Here is an 18,513-nt window from a genome sequence, read left to right as displayed (position 1 = left end):
ACTTCCTAACTGTCAGGATGGTTAAACTCTGGAATAAATTGCCTACAGGGGTTGTATAATCTCCATCTCTGAAGATATTTAAGAGCAGGTTAGATAGACATCTATCTGGGATGGTATAGATGGTGCTTGGTCCTGCCGTGAGGGCTGGGGACTGGACTCAACGATCTCTCCAGTTCTAGTGTTCTATGATTCCATGACTATGTTTGACAGTCCCCAAAGAGGCAAACTTATGGAGATAGTTTGAAGATATCTCTGAATGATATCCCTAGAATGATCAGCAAGCATGAACTGCCCATGTACATCCATCTGAATGGGAAAGAAAACTAGCAAATAACACCAAAACATTGTGGATATGCACAATTGTCCAACAGTGAATGAGGCATACAGCTAGAAGGTAGCCTTTGATGCTACTGTTGCATTCATTTGCAACATGCCATGTGTGGCAATGCTGATGGACACATAGAGCAGACTACCATGATGAGTGTTAGAGTAGGCTCTGAGGTGTGTACTCTAGCAGGGAAGTCCCTGGGGAGCGGGTGTGCTCACTTCTTTTTAAATGGCATAGTTCTGAAAATCGGTGCATGCTCAGAGTGTGTGTCTAGACCACATCCCTTTTTCGGTAAAGGCATGTAAATTAGGCACGTCAATATTGCAAATGAAGATGGGATTTAAATATCCCATGCTTCATTTGCATAATGGCGGCCGCCGCTTTTTTTCGAAATGAGGCTTTTTTGAAAGCCCCCCCCCCCCCCGGCAGTCTAGATGGGGATCTTTCAGAAATAAAACCCTTTTTCAAAAGATCCTGTACTCCTCAAAAAATGAGGTTTACGGGATCTTTCAAAAAAGGGTTTTATTTTTGAATGACCCCCATCTAGACTGCCAGGTTTTTTTCGAAAAAGCCCATTTTGAAAAAAAGCAGTATCCGCCATTATGCAAATGAAGCGCAGGATATTTAAATCCCATGATCTTTTGAAAAAGGGTTTTATTTTTGAAAGATCCCCGTCTAGACTGCTGGGGTTTTTTTTTTTTTTTTGAAAAAGCCCCGTTTAAAAAAAAAGCAGCAGCTGCCATTATGCACATGAAATGCAGGATATTTAAATTCCGGCTTCATTTGCACTTTTGATACGTCTAATTTACATCCCTCTGCCGACAGCGGGGTGTAGTTTAGACATACCCAGAGACAGCTGATAGTGAGAAGGCTTTTAGACTGCACAGCAAGATACCAAAGTCAAGCACAAAGTATAGCACATTCTAGCCCTGAGAAGGAATAAAATTAGTCTAACATTGGCCAATCACAGAAAGGTTTTTTTTATTTGGATGGTACACTAAGACTCAGGAATAACAAAGAGAGGGATGTGTTTGTAAAGGGGCTCACACTATCTCCTGAGCTGGAAAAAACCTATAGGGTATGTCCTTAATTTCACTCTTGCCCAATAGCAGTTTTCAATAGACGTGTATGAGATGATTTGCATAATTTGTTACAGTTCTGTCATATAGTTGCATTGTTATGGCTAAGGTAGATTTCTCAACTGTGCTGACAGTATTGGGTTGCTTTGGGAACCCAAAGCTTTTGTGGTGGTGGTAGTGTTTGTTTCTTGTGTTTGTTTTTCAGAGCACGACAACATGTCCAATACACCTGACTATCACCTGTGACCATCAGGTCCTACAAGGCAGGTTGAAATAGTCCCCAAAGGGTGGTTCTGCAGTTGCTCAGTGTGCTTGTAGGGATGGCTGTGTCCATTCACACACTGTGAGGTTTCTTTTCTTTTCTTTTTTTTAGGTTTGTAATAAAGCTCCAGTGTAAAATCTCCTTGCAGGCTATTCTCAGTATATGTGATATTAAAACAGCATGAATGTGGTTGGCTAACTGCCCCAACCACCATTGCAATACATCCCACCCATTCATTCTTAATAACCTAGGATCTATACACTCTGTCTATTCTGAACCCATAATGGAACAAATTCCAAAGTCCAAGGCCCTTCAGAATGTTAGTGCCCCAGAGCTCAAAGGCTTAGAGATTCCTAGTGGAAGTTCCCCCAGCTAATCTGAACTGCTGAGTGGTATATAAGGAAGAAAGATCTACTTGATCTATGATTCAAAATCTATAACACTTTATCAGATCAAAAATGACACCTTGATTCACCTCTGGAAACCAGTGCACTCTTTGAAGAACACATCATATACCCTAGGTACTTGGTATTGATGTATAGAGCCTTGCACAGATACAAAATTTTGTATCTGCATCCACAACAAATATGCCACTGATATCCACATCCACATCCACAGATGCGGATATCCGCAGATATAAAGCAGATATCTGCAGATTTTCAGGGCTCTACTGATGTGCACGTGGGTTGCAACATTTTGCACTAGCAGAAGCTTCTGACTGGGATTCCTTTTGACTCCTACTAGACTACTTTTTACTCCTTTTTCCAACTATACAGTCTCAAGCAGCTACAATTGAGTGCAGTTTTTTACACCGTACAGTTTACACCGTATTCTCAGTGTCTGCTGCTTTTTCTACCTCTGGTCTTGCCCATGTTTGGGGCAATATTAATCCCAGTGACACCCCACTAAAGTTGATGGAGTGACTCAAGAAATAAACTTCTACTTACAAATGCTAGTATTTAATGTAGCCATATTTAACAAAAGCAGGGTGTGATGCTGTATAACAGAAAGGTGACCATTATATCACTGGTATTACAACTGGACAAGATTTATTACAATTGTACAATAAAGTATGTCATGTAAGATATTATTAGAAAAGTTATGATTTGCTAAGTGTGCTAGTCTTGGTCATATGTATGTATCATCTTTTTGTATCCCAAACAGGTGTCACGTTCCTGGGTAACACTCCCCAAACAGATTTACATCAGGACTAGCCAGCCACGTGTTGATGGCCCATTAACAATTCACTCTTGCAATGGTCCATTGAATAGATTCACTTTGCCCAGTGAGCCCTTCCCAACAAGCTTCAGATGGAATATGGAAAATGGCATGTAAAATGACTTGTAATACAACTTTCCATGTTCTTGAGCTAATGGTGTGAAAGTGGAGACAGAGACATCATGCCCTTGTCTTCATTTCCCTGGATTGATTTCCAGCAAGGAAGTTTGGAACAAGAGGCTGATGACACTCTCCAAATGTGGGTAATTCAGAGAGATTTTACAAGCTCACAGATTTAAAGCACTGCTATGATCCTGACCTGCATCTCTGAAAATCAATTATATGTGATTTCTTAACCATTTAATAACTCACTTCTTTCCTTTTTGTGTTGTTAAACCTAATTTCTAAAGGATTGACTGCAAGCATGGTTTTCGGGTAAGATCTGAGTTATATATTTGATGTGATGAGGTGACTGATTCTTTGGGATTCCAAGAAGATAATGTGTGATGAAACTGACAGCCAAGAAAAACTCATAATGGGCCATAAAATCTTATTTCCTGTGAAATCTGGTCTTTTGTGTGCTTTTACCACATATTATGCAGATTTCAAGGGGGGGACACCAGCATTTCTCAAATTGGGAGCCCTGACCCAAATGGGAGTTGTAGGAGGCCACAAGGAGTGTTATTTTAGGACTATCAAGGTACTGCCACTATTATTTCTGCACTGCCTTCAAGCATGGGCAGCTGGACAGTAGTGGCTATTAGATGGGTGTCCAGCTCTGAAGGCAGCACCTTGCCAGTAGCAGTGTAGAAGTAAACATGGTGATACCATCCCATGCACTCTTACTTCTGTTCTGCTGCTGGCAGCATCTGTGCTTTCAGAGCTGGGTCCTAGCCACCAGCTGCCATTCTCCAGCTGCCCAGCTCTGAAGGCAATGCTGCCATCAGCGCAGGTACAGAAATAAGTACCTCAACTCCCCCTCCCAACACACACAATAACTTTGCGAGCCCACCTCCACAACTCTTTGAGTCAGGACCCCATAGCTACAACACCATGAAATTTCAAATTTAAATATCTGAAATTAAAACAGTTACAAATGTTAAAATCCCTTGATTGTGAATTGATCAAAATGGATCCTGAATTTGGTAGAGCCATAGGGATGAATCTGTTTTTCCATAAGTTCTCAGCATAAAGTCTAGTTGTCTGGGTGGTTGAACTAGGAGCTGGAATGCCAAAGGAAACTGGTTTTGGCTTCTTATTAACCAGTGTGGTGATACCAAAGTCTGCTTTTGTTACTGGCTAGATAAACTCTAATGACAGAATAACCACCAGTCTATGGTGTCTTTGCCCTGTTTCTCAGCAGTCTGTCCTGAGCTGGCAATCTCAATGCCTCACTGAGGCAGGGTGACACAAGGTTGGAATTAACTCTTCCCTGATCTCAAGTGACAAACTGAGAAAAAAAATTCAGGAGCAGCCTATGTTTGTTTTGACACATGTTCTCTGCCTAAGCACTCAGAAGTTGGAGCTGTTTTGCCAAGTGGTCATTTTTGCCTAGTTGTGGGTTACAATTCATTGTGGTATCGAATGCTGCGGCATTGAAATATTGTTCTTATTGTATGAATAAAGGGCAGCACAACTGTGCCGAGTGTGCCTTGCCACACAATTACAGAAGAAGACAGCTGAACTGGATTTCATTTACAAGTTCAACACTTTCAAGTGGGCTTGAATAAAGATTGTAACTAATTATTGCACTACAAAGACAATTTCCGCACCTTTGATATTTGCATTTCCATATCAAATGCTATGAATGGGACACATCCAGCCTGACTTAATTTGCTTCATTAACACTGGTCCTACAATTGACAGGTAACTACTTTTGCTGTTATATATACCCTGGATTCCACTCTAACTCATCTGATTAAGAGGGTTTTACCCACACACAAACTCATGACCTACTATATATTTTGTAGCCTCTGAGGTACCACAGGGCTGCTTGTTGTTTTTAAAGTTACAGACTAACATGGCTACCATGCTGAGACTTTTGAATTGAGGTGGTCACCCTAAATTGACCTTTATTTTCTAAGCATGTCAAATCCTACTGAAAGAGAGGAGGTGTGGGAGAGGGTGTTCCTTCATGGTGGTGTGGGCTCTGCTTAAAGGATCCTACATTCCATTTGACCCACTTGTCTCTAGCACTGAAAGACAAGAGTAGATTAGAAACAATTGAGAGTCCTTATTTCTGCGAATACAGATTGGACCTCTCTTGTCCGGCACCCTTGGGACCTGACTGGTCCCGGACAAGGGGATTTGCCGGACTAGAGGAGGTCCCTCCCCTAATGGCTTATGCTAAACCTCTGCCTCCTCCTCCCCACTGCCCACCCAGCTGCTGCCTGGCCAGCCATCGCTCCCTGGGCCGGAGCTCTCCAGCTCCCTCTGGCCTCGCTGCTGCTGGGGTTGAGCTGCACAGCCAGGGCCAGAGCTGCTTGGTTGGGGTCGGAGCTCCCTGGTTGCAGCCAGGGTCAGAGTTTTGTGACTGCTGGCAGCCCCCTGATGCTACCCAGTTGCTGGGGCCAGATCTTCCCGCTGCAGTGCCCCATCTCCCTCAGGACTCCCAGGTGAGTTCCCCCCACCTGTGCTACTGCCTTGTGGCCAGACTTCCCTGTACCTGGATTCTGTGGTCCAGGAACGTCTGTGGTGCTGCCGGACCACAGATGTTGCTGAACCAGAGTGTCCTGGTAAAGAGCGGTACAGCCTATATTAGAGCTGAATCACTGGTGAACAGGTTCATACCCCTGGGATGAGAGGGACAGAGTTGCAGTGAAAGATCCATGCAGAGGCTGCACTATTCTTGCTATCTAGGATAACTATTGAGGCATGGGCAAAGCAGTTGAATCTCAGAATGCAGCCTTGCAAAAGTGGCAGTGAGCAGCAGCAGGGGTGGCAGAGAGAGCAGCTGCAGTAGCAAACAACAGCAGAGATAGTAGCTGCTGCAGTGTGTCAGTTCCAGAGGTGCACGTTGGAGACATTACTCCAGAGCTGCGAGAACCCAGGTGACCACATCTCTATAATCTGGCTCCCACTGTGAGTGGGGAGCAGTGAAGGGCAAGAGAGTGACATGTGACATTCATTGATTGCACTTTCACATCTTAAGGTGAGAAAATGAGACAAAGGGCACTGGCCAACCTACTCTGAGGGGGCTGTTTGTAGAGCTCTGCAGATATCCGCTTTATATCTGCGGGTATCTGCATCCAGGGATGTCAGTGAAGATATCCACGACTCATTTCTGCAGATACAGATTCAGCTACAAATGTTGTATCTAGAACCCTGCCAATATATGGATATTCGCTCTATATCTGCAGGTATCCACATCCATGGATGTAAATATCCGCACCTCATTTTTGCAGATACAGGTGCAAATACAAAATTTGATATCCACACAGGGATCTAGCTGTTTTCTCATGGTCCTTTGCTTTTGAATGATTATGGTGTTTTCCCAAAATTCATGCAAGGGTCCTTTTCCCTTTTCATAATTTTTTTCTTTTTTTTTATACAGACTCAATGCTTGTAAGGGGAAATATTGCCTCTCAGAGGCACTCACGGGTAATGTTGACTTTTCCCAATTACTGGGTGGGTGCTTAAACTGGTTTGGTTTTGGGCTGTTAGGAGGAACCCCTAGACATTGAAGGCAACCCTTGTTGCTGCCAACTCCACCTGGAAGAAGGATTATGTATACACGGAGCTTTCATTTTTGTTTAAGTAGACTCTCCATTCCAAAACTGGCCTTACAATTTGGCACATTTTGGACTGATTCTAAGTTCTTACCATTCTTAGAAACCAGCACTTGTGGCCAAAGGAAATGCTGTCAAGCTCTAAAACAACTGACATGGACTATTATTGTTAATTTGTGAAGATGAATTACGTGAAAAGTCAAAATACAGAAAACTGGCCTTTTTCATAAGGAGAAGAATCAAGCAAAATAAGTCAGGTGTCTGTTACAGGCTGACCTCTCTTAGATCAGAACTTTGACTTAGCACAGCACTTAAGTGGGTGCTTATGGTTCATTGACATGAATTTAAGCAAATACTTAAAGTTAAATGCCTGCTTAAGTGCTGTGCTACTTAAACAAAATGGTTAGACCCTCCTTTTTAACTTGATTCTCTCACACTAAAGTAACACAGAAATGGATTTTTTCATAGGAATTAATCTTGCTCCCTATAATCCTCTTTTCTCCTCAGAAAGTTATTGATAGCTAAGGCTTTTAGACTGTTTTAATCTTTCTTTGTACCACACGTTATAATTAAACATTAGTGAGGCTGGGAAGTAGCCTATCTATACCTTCAGTTGAAATAGAAGTAGAATAGTTTATCTTAAGTTAAAATTTGAACAGTGGAATAAATGGAATTACGGAAACCAAAGATAACTTTTAATGAAATTCAGTACATCCCTGCAAGGAAATACTTGTGGTATTCTTTTTTAAAAGAAATTTTTAAACTGAAAAACAAATTACATTGTGTCATTATCTCTTTTGCACATGGTTGCATAGGAAGAGGTTTCTAATTTAGACAAAGATCTGCACAGTAATAACGTTCATGATTAAAGGGGTTTTTCATTAACGCTGCCTCCTGGTTATATTCCAGTGCATCATTTGTGAAAACAAACATCCTTTGTGTGTAATTTTAAATTTTCATTCTCTGAACTTCTACTGTCAGTCCAAATACGTGGACAGATACAGTACAGTAAACTCTCGCCATTGGTGAGGGATGTGTTCCTGGCACTACTGCAATTGACAAAATTCACGAATACTGGAGGTGGCGGCTCCCAGCTGCTGTGGTGAGTATGTGTGGGGGCCCTGACTGCTGCTTCCATCCAGAAACAGCCCTCCCACCCCACTATCCTCGAGACTGTGTCACTCCAGGCGAGGAGATGGGGTGCAATGGGGGGAACGTGAGAGACCCATGAATATTGAAATCGTGAGGGTCTCCTGTCATTTATCCCTTCCAGAAGACAGAAGGGCACAACAAAATATTTCAGTGAAATGACACCAATTATATTGGGAGCTTGGCAACTCACCTAATTCACTTGAGCAGTGGTAATACGTCCTATACATGATAGCGAATGAATGGCTTGTTCCAGGGTGTAAATGGAAGTACTGAATATATGCTTCAGCATTCAAATACCCGTGGGACTTGATAGCCAATCTTTGTGTGTGCAGGTGCATGTGAGTGTATGAGAAACTGAGAGAGAGAGGATGATTTTTATGGTTAATGCATTAAATTGGGATTTCACAGCTCTGGATTAAATTCCTGCTTCTGACATGGATTGCCTATGTGGCCTTGGGTAAGTCATTTAATGTCCCTGCCATTTCCCTCCATCTAGAAAATGGGCATGATATATTTTCTATTTTTTCTCTTTGGATTGTAAGTTCTTCAGGACAGGGCCTGTGTCTCACCATGTATACATACATTACTGAGCACAATGGGACACAGCTGATTTCAGTTGGGGGCAGGGGAGAGGGGTTGGTGATAATTATATTACAAATAATTATTAATAATAGCAATGAGTTTAGAATTCTGGAATGCTGAATATTCAGAATTGTAATGATGTACTTGGCAGGAGAATCTAAAAGAAAAACAGACTAGACTGTCATGGATGACCTTGAAGACATGGTGGCAGGCAGGCCAGCCCTGGCTGTGCTGTGGCCTTTCTCTCTCACTTTTCTGCACTGTACTTCAAGCATCGGACAATATGACTGGCATGTTATGCAGATGGTTCAGCTGTTGTGCATACAGCTATGTAAATATGGGACACAGGTGTCTGCAGGCTAAATAGCAAATATAGACAGAATTTGGGGGCTGACTCACTCATCATTTCAGAGCAAGAGATGAAGTTAGTCAGTACTAATGAATAGTTCTGTCCTCTGTGGTCAGTTTTATCCTACACTGTGAAAATTCAACCAGGTGGATATGAAATTGCAGAAATTTAAAGATCAGTCTAATAAACAAGAGCTGGCATGAGCAAACAGGAACTTTCCTTTAATAAGACACACCGGACACAGCTTCTTTTCTTTGCTAAATACCATTGACTCACCTGCCTTGAAATGGGAATTGCAAGCACTTTGCAATACAGATCAAAAGATTTTCTAGTTTCATTGTAGTTCACCTAAGTAAAACATCTTATCTCAATTGTTAACCGCTTAATTTGTTTCCTTGCACTGGAGGATTACACACTTTGTTGCTTCCGGAGGCTAAGCTATATTTCCAGTGACGGAAAATGGCATATGTTAGGCCACTGCCTATGATCCATGCAGGCAGCTCCAGGGAACATCAGAGATTCAAAATGAAACTAGAAAGTCATAATTTGTTTCGATTTTTTCCCCTTTGAACATTTCATCAGCATTGATATGTTTGTGCCCAGTGTTTCAGTTTTTGACAAAACAACATTTATCATGGAAAACTGTTCTGTTGGCTTTTTCTTACCAGCTGTTGCTAATGTTGACTTTGCAATCTTAAAGGATTTGTATGATTTTAATTGAATTTTGAAAGGCTTAATGAAACAAAGTGAAAGTTGTTCCACTTCACTTGAAAGTAAAAAAGTTGTTCCATTTCTTGCACAATGCAGCCATGCAACCTTGACTCTTCCTAGAAGGGATGATAATGGTAGTAGGGATAGGATAGCACTTTACCTCCTTTCCCCCAAATGAAATCTCCCACTTTCTCTGTGCCCAGCAGAACTCCAGATCAGCAGTCCTAATCTCAGTCTAACAAATTTATTTGTGTTCTGTGCAGCACCATTCATCTGGAGAGTACTGACTGCTGACATATGTTCCAAACATGCTGAGGAAGGGGTAAGGTACTATAATTTTTTTTTTTTTGGGGGGGGGGGGGTCAGTTCCTTACAACAGAAGTCAAAGATGATAGTGTTATGGTTGTGTGGCTGTGTTGTGCAAGGAATGTTGCCTTAACTCTGCATCTCCTGCTCTTTTTTTTTCTATGTTTTTATGTGAAGAAGCATCACTAACTGTGGCCTTTCTGGTAACAGTAAAGTAATTTGCAGTTATGTTTGGGGGCTTTAAGTTTCACATATTGGAATGGCATGGGGAACAGAAGGTCCTGTTCAGTGTTAGCAACCTTTGTCCATTAAAGTCTGTTGTAAATAAACACTGGGGCTGTGTCTAGACTGGCAAGTTTTTCCGCAAAATCATCTGCTTTTGCGGAAAAACTTGCCAGCTGTCTACACTGGCCGCTTGAATTTCCGCAAAAGCACTGACGATTCATGTAAGATTGTCAGTGCTTTTGCGGAAATACTATGCTGCTCCCATTTGGACAAAAGTCTTTTTCCGAAAAACTTTTGCACAAAAGGGCCAGTGTAGACAGCAGAGATTTGTTTTCCGCAAAAAAGCCCCGATTGCAAAAATGGCGATCGGGGCTTTTTTGTGGAAAAGCGCGTCTAGATTGGCCACGGACGCTCTTCTGCAAAAAGTGCTTTTGCAGAAAAGCGTCCTGCCAATCTAGACATGCTTTTCCGAAAATGCTTTTAACGGAAAACTTTTCCGTTAAAAGCATTTCCGGAAAATCATGCCAATGTAGACGTTGCCTAGGGTTGCCACGTATCTGGTTTTGAACTGGACAGTCCAGTATTTGAGCTTTCTGTTTGGGAAATAAATTGAGAAAATATAAATGTTCAGTATTTTCTAAATAAGATGTAATATAGATTGTGATGTAATGTCGAGTGTGTCTGGTATTTTTGTTGAAACCATCTGGCAATCCTAAAACACCAGTCTGATAATGTCTGGGCCATTTTATCAGTTGCCCTATCTGAACGTTGATTAAAAACATGTTCTCGTCAGGCAGGAAAGAGTACTCTGCTGGCTTAGAGTGGCATAACAACGAACTCAGAACAGAAAATACAGGCCTCACATTAACATATCAAACAGCTTCAAAGTTGCTAATATTCTTTCATTTTTCTGGCATGTACGGGGCAGGATTCTAGCCCAGTGCATACTATAGGCAGCTTCAAAGCCTTGTTCCATATAAAACCTTTACTACCAAGTCATTTTTAGTTTGCTAAAATATGTATGGAAAATAAATTTTCCAAGGCACGTGTATCAGTCAGGCACCTGATTCCTTCTGATACTGGATCACTAGTATCTGTGCCTTGCAAAATCTCCTCCAAAGTCTATTTCTTACATGTGAGTAACAAAAATATTGAAAACAGAACAAGTCCTGTCTTTAGCACAATATAGTATGTAAACAGAGTAGCTTGAAATAAGTGAAAGAATCTCGGTTACCATGGTTCTATAGCGCTTTGGAAACCAGCCTTTTGCTATAACACTCGCTGTGCATTGGTTGTATTTTAAGTGTTGAATGTTGTTTTTTATCCAGTGATTTTTTTTCTGTGATTTGTTTCTAGATATCTCTCTGAGTTCCAAATCCATAGACAGCTTCACTCTCTAATGCCTGATCACACTTCGTACTGATCTGAGTTTGTGTTGTTATAGTCTGGGTTATAGGCTGAGTTAAAACTTCATTGAAATTAGCAGGTATGAAGATGCTCTTGTCTTTACGTAGGTGGAGTTTATGCTTGTTATTAAGATACAAGGTGTGTGCATAGATGAGCTGACAGCCTCTGTGGGCTCTTGAGCAACGTGTGGGATGCTTGGTTCCCAACCCCAGAAGGAGCGGGACCTCAAACTGAAAGAGCAAGGCCACGAGCAAAAGTTTTCAGTGCTGTTTGTACCATGGCATGCTCTCTTCTTCCCCCCAGCCCTCAGTGTACCCCAGAGCATGCAGCACAGCTCCCCCATACCCCCAGGCAGCCCTAAAAGTCACTCAGCACACATGGCTCAGTGCTCTGGTGGTGATTTAAAGGGCCCAGAATGCCAGCCACCACTCTGCCATAGTAGAAACCGTGCCAGCTAGGAGATCCAGGGCCCTTTGAATTGCCGAGCCCTGGGGTAATTGCCCCTTTTTCCCGAGCCCCCTTTCCCCACTGGCGGGCTCGTGTGTAAGCCTTCTCAGGAGCTCATGGTGAAGCATTGTTTTGTTTTCTATTTTTTGGGGGGAGGCGTTGGGTGTGGAAAGAAGAAACAACCAAGGTCAGCAAGAACAGAGGGAGTAAGAAAGGCAGCCTGAAGGAATGGCTAAAAGTGTGAGACAAATCCTGCAAGAAATTGGAAGGTGGAGAAGCTTTTGAGTCAGGGGTTCAGGCTTTTGGGTGCTGGTGTGAGCAAAAGAAGTTGTCACTTTCTACTTGATTCTTTCTTTGTTCAGAGACATTCTTTATAAATAAACAAATAAAATTGCATCAGGAAAATATGTAACTACCACCTATTTCTACTGCCTACCAGATCACAGACAGGGCCCCAAACTGACTAGCTGCTTGGGCAACAGTACTTTTGCTGAAAGTTAGGAAAGCCTGAAATACAAAACACAATCTTGGGTCAATGAACATTCCCATTGAATTGCTGCAGGATTTAGCCCATAGTTAAGAGCAGATTATTTTACTTTAACATTATTTTACTTGGACTGGGCTATTCCCAGCTTCTCTTGTGCACACACTGTTAAATGTAGAATGATCATAATTCCTGTTTGCTTTAGTTCTGTTTTTAGTTTGTATTTCACTCACCCTAAATATTTTGGTTGCTTGCTGCCTCCCAGTGGTCTAATGTTGTTAATACGACAGTTCCAGTCCCCCCCCCCCCCCCCCCGACCCCGGAATTGCTTAAGTTAACAATTAACAATGTTGCGCAAAAGTTCCCAGTAAAGGCCTGAATCACCATGTCCTGCAACAAGTCCCACTTGTGAAGAACTTTGAGGATAGGAGAGAGAAGTGCAGTGGATCCCCAGATTAGTGCTAGATTTTTTTCAGTTTGCTGAGAAATATTTTTGTTTCAGCTCAATGCAAAATAAAAATATTTCTACTTTTGATGTGACACAAAATATTGACGACACCCTCCCCCCATCTTTGCAGGTTGATGCAAAGATCTAAGTATTTCATTTAGATTGCAGGCGTTTTAAATGCCTTTTTAAAATCAGAAGCAAATACTTTTAGGAAATGCCATTCACAAAGCTACCGCTCCCTACACTCCTTAAAGCCCATAGTCCCATTGGGACTCAGCACGGATGTGTGAGACTTGGTTTAAATCCCCATTCTGCCTGCTTCAGAGTGGGGACTTGTATTTAGCTTGCCTACTTTGCAGCCGAGTGCTCTAACAGCTAGGCTATATGGTACTCAGGGGTGGGGCTCTCATTTGCTCCTGCTAAAGTTGTTCCCATTTTGTAAAATAATTTAATACCCATTGGACCAGAGTGATATAGCCTAGTGATAATAAGATCCATGAAGCGGCACCTGGGTTTCCATCCTAATTCAGTGAATTGACTGGGTTCTAATCCTGTTCCAGTGAATGTTACTCACCCAGGATGGTCCTGATGGTGTCACATGACCAATGTTTTCCTTAGACAGAGTTGCCACAGCATCCTCTATGAGGTCAGTGTCCTAAGTGCTGTGGGAACCATGAAAATCTCAGTGCAGCCCCGAGCTGGCCCTGAGTAATTGTCCAATCTCCTTTGATGTCTCATGAAAAGGACATGGTTGTGGCATACTCAAAATAATTCACATGTGTAATATAGCCTGTTTGAAACATCCATCACCCAGCAATCTAGTAAGACATTTGTAAAATGTTAGGCTGATGTATTATCACTTACACTATTATTAAGTACATGCAGGCACAGTATGTCCCCTCTGAGTCACATAAAGGGGTCTTCTGAACCTGGGTCATCTCTCGTTCCTGAAGAATGCAGACTCCAATGCTTTCAGAGCATTAGCCCCACATGTTTAGACCCCACCGAGCCTTCTACCCATGGGCTTACAGCTGTGTAGTGGAAGAGGGTTACCTAGAGGAGGTCTGGGTGATTCAGAGACTTCACAAATAAACTGCACTCCTCATTTCCCCCAGGGAGTTAAACCCTGGGGCATCATTTACAGAAGGCAATAGGGGCACCTACCCCCCAGTTTCATACCACATACTTTTAGAAGCAGGGGTGGCACTGAGAGAGTCTTGCAATCACACTCACTATGTGCAAAAGCAATCATGCCTTAGTTCCCCTATAGCCACACCTCCCAGAGCTAGGCACCTGGCCAGCAGCTGCCACTTAGAGGCTGACCAGCTCTGTCTGAGGCCGTAGCAGTCTCCCTTTCTTTCTGTAGCTGTTCCACAGCTGGCAGGGCACTGTGGAGAGCTGGATTAATGTTAGAGGTGGCTGTTCCTGAGCAGGTCTCCTCTGGGCTGGAGTGAGGGGGACAGGGAGCCTGTCTGTACTGGTACCTTAGGTGCAGGAGTGGGAGCTGCAGCTGCTGCTGGACTGAACAGGCACTCCTGAATGCTCGGCTTTAAGAGACAGTGCACAAACAATCATTAAGGTGCATGCTTTCTCTCTTTCTTTCTCTGTGGTGTTAGTTCTTGGTATGTCTACACTACAGCATTATTTCAAAATATTTAATTTCAAAACAGTTATTTCAAAATAGCTTATTTCAAAATAACGCGTCTACACACAAAATGCATTTCGAAATAGCGTTTTGCGATTTTAAAATGAGCGTCCACACTGAGTGGATGCTGAATTGCATTTAAGGCTGGCCAGAACCAGGTCCGGCAGGGCACCAGGTCAGGAGTTACTTTGTGTGGCTGCTGCCTGAGGCTATCTGAGACCTGTGCTTAAAGGGACTCCCCCTGGACAGCCAGTTCTCAGGTTTCCCTGCTTTCTTGCCTACCTCGATGAAGGACAGCAAAGCATTTGTCTCTGTGTGCTCTGGTTGCCCTCACTCAGGACACCACAGCTCTCTGCAACATGGAGCCAGAGCTGCCCCTGGGCACTCTGGTGCGTCTCTTGGACACGTTGCTGCGAGCCTGGCTGCACTTTCTGCAGGCTGCCATCTGGGAGGTCCATTGGGGGGCTGTCAGTATCCAGGAGGTCCTGCGGGAGAGCTTTCACCCTGAGGAGCACTAAGAGCCTCCCTGGTCTACCCCACTGGGGGCTTGTGCCTCATTCCTCCCTCACGTCCTTCCACTTACCCCTTCCTAACCCCCCTTCCTGATGTCAAATAAAATACATGTATTTTCATGAACACAAACTCTCTTTATGTAACAAAACTGAGGGGAAGGGGGGAATGAAACTGGTGAGACTGGGGAAAGGAGGCAGGAGGGGGAAGAGAGAGGGTGGGAGAGGGGAGGGGGAACTTGGGAGGAGGGAGCTGGAAGGGGGAAGCAAGGAAAAAAAGGGGGAGGGGAAGCTCAGGGTTGGGGGTCTTGCCAAACCAACTTGATTTTCATGCAATCTTGTTCGCATGTGGCCCTTGGTGGCCAGGCTGGCAGCTATCCTGCCATAGACGGCCGCGTTCCTCCATCTAGTGCAGAGATCATGGATGTTGGGGGCATCCCCCCCAAACCCGAATAAGGTCCATGATCTCCACCCTGGACCAGGAAGGCACCCGCATTTATTCTTTGTGTCTCTCACTCCTTCTACCTCCACCCCCTTTTTATTGCTGCCTTGTTTTAGTCTTACTTAGAACTGATGTTTTTAATGAATGCTTCTCGCTTTATATGTGAAAGTGTGGATGTGCCATCATTATTCTTTTTTACAGAAAAAATATTTTAAGAACATTATTTATGAGGTCTCAGAAATGCCATTCACACATGGAATTAATTGAATTCTGCCAGCTCTGTTTAAATTCTCTATAACATTCCTACCTTGATCAGCTGTTTGCTAATACAGGCTGAATTTTCAGATAGATCTTCTGGTCATTTTTGCACAGGAAATCCTCATTTTAATGCTCTCTGTTATGGATTCTGATAAAAGGCTTCTTATAAAAGGCTCCTGTGTTTTGGCTTCTTATTAGAATAACACCATATAAATAGCCTCTTTGTCACAAGGACTTTGTAAAAGTGCAAAAGGTTTGGCTTAAATGTATTGGGTGAGCACTTAACTGCCATCTGGAAGATTTGGCTTTAGGGGTAGAGTCAGGCCTTCCAGCATTTCAAGTCATGCTGTAGTGGCTGAGTGAGGTACAAGGTATGTCTACACAGGGATGAAGAATGTGTGGGTGGCCAGGGTCAGCTTATGTATCCGGAGCTCAGGCTCGGGGGATGAGAAACCATTCAGGTTCATTCAGGCATGTGCCGCAGTCCAACCTCTGGGACCCTGAAAAAGTGAATAGTTCCACAGCTCTGAATATCCACACAGTGATTTTTAGCCGTGCTGCCCATGTCAGCAGACCCAGGATAGCAGTGCTGTGGGGCTTTTATTCCTGTGTCGATGTACCCATAAAAGGAAAAATGCAGCCCTGGAAGAATAAAAAGAAACTGCCTGATGCAGAATGGCATGAAAAAGATGCACATTTTTAACGTGCTGAGAGCTGATCGTATCATGCTTACACAATTAAAACTCCCAGGTTACATCTGCACTATGAGTTTTCTCAGCAAAAATATGTGGTTTTGTGCTGGGGTTTTTGCGCAAAAACAAGCAGTGTGGATGTTTTCTTTTTGCGCAAAACCCCCCTTTTCCACAAGAGCCTTATGCCCCATATCAATCTTGTGGGAAAAGGGGGTTTTGTGCAAAAAGAAAACGTCCACACCACTTGTTTTTGTGCAAAAACCCCAGTGCAAAAACGGATCAGCAGGAAATATGCAAATTAGATCGCAACTCATGCAAATGAGTCCCTCATTAGCATATTTTTGCCGAGAAAACTTGTAGTGTAGATGTAGCCCCACTGATTTCAGTGATCAAGTAAAGACTACGGCTACATCTACACAACAGGCTTCTTGCGCAAGAACTGTTTTGCACAAGAGTTCTTGCACAAAAGGTCTTGCGCAAGAGCGTGTCCACACTGCATCGTGCTTTTGCGCAAGAGACGTGCTTTTGCGCAGGAGCGTCCATAGTGGAGTGGACACTGTCTTGCACAAGAAAGCTCTGATGGCTATTTTAGCCAAAGGGGTTTATTGTGCAAGAAACTCCTGTTGCCCATCCATACTGCTTTCTTATGCAAGAGCTCTTGCGCAAGAGAGCTTATTCCTCGTGGGGAGAGGAATAATTCTTGCGCAAGAAGCCCTCTTTTCTGATGCTTTACTGTAAATTTACTTGTGCAAGAACACATGTGCAGTGTAGACACTCTGCAAGTTTTTGCTCAAGAACAGCTTTGTTATATGAACTGAGGGCAACAGGACTGTACTTAGCATACTCCGATGGAAGGATTCACGCTCAACTCAATGGCACATGCTAAGCAGGGGACATAGGTTCCAAAGCCTAGTAACTGTAGAGGGGGTGGTGGAGCCATATTGAGTGTTGTAGATAGGACCTGAGTATAACTTGTAACACTGGTGCCCTTCCACACACCAGTGTTACAAGTTATACTCAGGTCCTATCTACAACACTCAATAAGGTTCCACCACCCCCTTATAACATAATTTGCTGCGTAGGCTACATACTGGTAAAGCCTACCCTTTTTCCTTTCTATGTTGGCCCTGGGTGTGGGCCCTATTTAAGGGTTGTAGACACCATCTGACCCTTCCTCTTCCCCCTGTGTAATAAAGGAGTTAATTTAGGGTACGTCTAGACTACATGCCTCTGTCGCCAGAGGCATGTAGATTAGGCTACCAGACATAGTAAAATGAAGCGGCGATTTAAATAATCGCCGCTTCATTTAAATTTACATGGCTGCCGCGCTGAGCTGACAAATAGCTAATCAGCTGTTTGTCGGCTCAGCGCGATAGTCTGGACGCGCGGGTGTCAACATCAAAGGTATTTGTCGACCACCCAGGTATGCCTCCTGGGATGAGGTTTACCTGGGTGGTCAACAAATACCTTTGATGTCGACACCTGCGCGTCCAGACTATCACGCTGAGCCAACAAACAGCTGATGGGCCTGGAGGCAGCACAAGGAGAGGTATTATCTGTGCTTTGCCAGGTAGGGTGTGAAAATTTTGCTTATGGATGTGAAATTTTGACAGCTTGTGTACCCCACAAGTATGTAAATGCAGAGCTGAAGTTGTTTGGTGGCACAACATGTAACCGAGCGAACCCAATTTCTGGAAACCAGGAAATGTGGAGTTAAGGTCAACCAATGTGCCCCATTAACACACATTGGCTGCGTCTAGACTGGCAAGTTTTTCCGCAAAAGCAGCTGCTTTTGCAGAAAAACTTGCTAGCTGTCTACACTGGCCACTTGATTTTGCGCAAAAGCACTGACGTTTTACTGTCCGAAATCAGTGCTTCTTGCGCAAATGCTTTGACGTTCTCGTTCAGGCAAAAGCCCTTTTTCGGAAATGTTTTTGCGCAAGAGGGCCAGTGTAGACAGCTAAAAACTGTTTTGCGCAAAAAAGCCCTGATGGCAAAAATGGCGATTGGGGCTTTCTTGCGCAAAACCATGTCTAGATTGGCACGGATGCTTTTCCGCAAAAAGTAGAAAGGTTTGGAGAGAGCAGGGCCTCAAGAAAAGGGGTGGAATCTCTAGGAAGGTATGGGGTAGATCCTGGCTTTCCCTGACATTTAAAAAGCGATCTTGGTTGGAGACCACTGATGTAGCAGATGGGGGTACAGTAAGGAGCCTTTGAGCTGGACGCTTCGCCAACATTACAA

This window comes from Pelodiscus sinensis, chromosome 2 (assembly GCF_049634645.1).
Source record: "Pelodiscus sinensis isolate JC-2024 chromosome 2, ASM4963464v1, whole genome shotgun sequence".
NCBI classification, from domain to species: domain Eukaryota; kingdom Metazoa; phylum Chordata; order Testudines; family Trionychidae; genus Pelodiscus; species Pelodiscus sinensis.
This window is presented reverse-complemented; position numbering follows the sequence as displayed.